Below are 1473 nucleotides of genomic sequence, written 5' to 3' on the forward strand. Positions count from 1 at the left end.
GAGAGGGTCCACCGGGGCCCGGGAGGCTCTCCCCGGCCTGGCTGGGGGTTCGGAAGCTGGGCCCGGTGCTGGAGCTCCGTCCCAGGGTGCGGCTCCGTTCCCGGGGTGCGGGAGCCCCCTGTCCCGCAAGCCAGCCGAGGGTCAGGGCGCTGGGGACAGGGTGTCCACCGGGTCCCTGGGAGTCTCTCCCTGGGCCTGGCTGGAGGTCCGGGAGCTGGGCCCGGTGCTGGAGCTCCGTTCCCGGGGTGCGGGAGCCCCCTGTCCCGCAAGCCAGCCGAGGGTCTGGGCGCTGGGACCGGGTGTCCACCGGGGCCCGGGGAGGCTCTCCCCGGCCTGGCTGGGGGTCCGGAAGCTGGGCCCGGTGCTGGAGCTCCATCCTGGGGTACGGGAGCCCCCTGTCCCGCAAGCCAGCCGAGGGTCCGGGCGCTGGGGACGGGTGTGCACCGGGGCCCGGGGAGGCTCTCCCCGGCCTGGCTGGGGGTCCGGAAGCTGGTCCCGGGCCCGGTGCTGGAGCTCCGTTCCCGGGGTGCGGGAGCCCCCTGTCCCGCAAGCCAGCCGAGGGTCCGGGCGCTGGGGACAGGGTGTCCACCAGGGCCCGGGGAGGCTCTCCCTGGCCTGGCTGGGGTTCGGAAGCTGGGCCCGGGTCCGGGGCTTGTGCTCCGTCCCAGTGTCCCAGGGAGCGGGAGCCCCCCGTCCTGCAAGCCAGCCGAGGGTCCATGCGCTGGGGAAGGGTGTCCACCGGGGCCCAGGGAGTTTCTCCCCGGCCTGGCTAGGGTTCTGAAGCTGGGACCGGGCCCGGGGCTCTTGCACCGTCCGGCGGGCCCCGGGGTGCGTGAGCCACCCCCGTCCTGCAAGACAGCCGAGGGTCTAGGTGCTGGAGACAGGGGTCCACCGGGGCCCAGGGAGGCTCTCTCCGGCCTGGCTGCTATCAGAAGCAGGGACCGGGCCGGTGTGCAGGAGTGGCTGGCTTTATCTGCTACGCTGACGGAGCGTAGTTTTCTGCCCACCCCTATACAACCGTGTGGTTTGTGAGAACCCGTCCTGCGGCCTGGTAAGGGTCCGGGTGCCCGTGACGTGGTCCATTGGGCGAAGGGAGTCTCCCCAGACCTGGCTGGGATCAGAAGCAGGGACCGGGCCAGGTGGGTGGGTGGCTGGCTAAGTCCTTTCCACTGCGTAGTAGGAGTTTGCTTAGGGCTGGGCGGACTTTGCGTAGCAGAATTTTAAAAAAATTTGTGGAAAACGAGAGCACATCCTGAGTAGGGCTGGGCGGACTTTGCCTAGCGCAACTACGCACTATTCTGAAGAAAATTGTGGAAAACGAGCGCACAACCTCATGGACTGTGTGCCCGGGACGGGTCCCTCGTGCTTGGGCAGGCTCCCCGACCTCCCCAGCCTGGCTGTGTTGAGAAGCAGGGACCGGCCCCGGGCCTCCTGATTTTTGGTCAGGGCCTGGGATCCCACGTCCTGCGGCCT

This window comes from Triturus cristatus, chromosome 9, assembly GCF_964204655.1.
Source record: "Triturus cristatus chromosome 9, aTriCri1.1, whole genome shotgun sequence".
In the NCBI taxonomy this organism is placed as follows: Eukaryota; Metazoa; Chordata; class Amphibia; order Caudata; family Salamandridae; genus Triturus; species Triturus cristatus.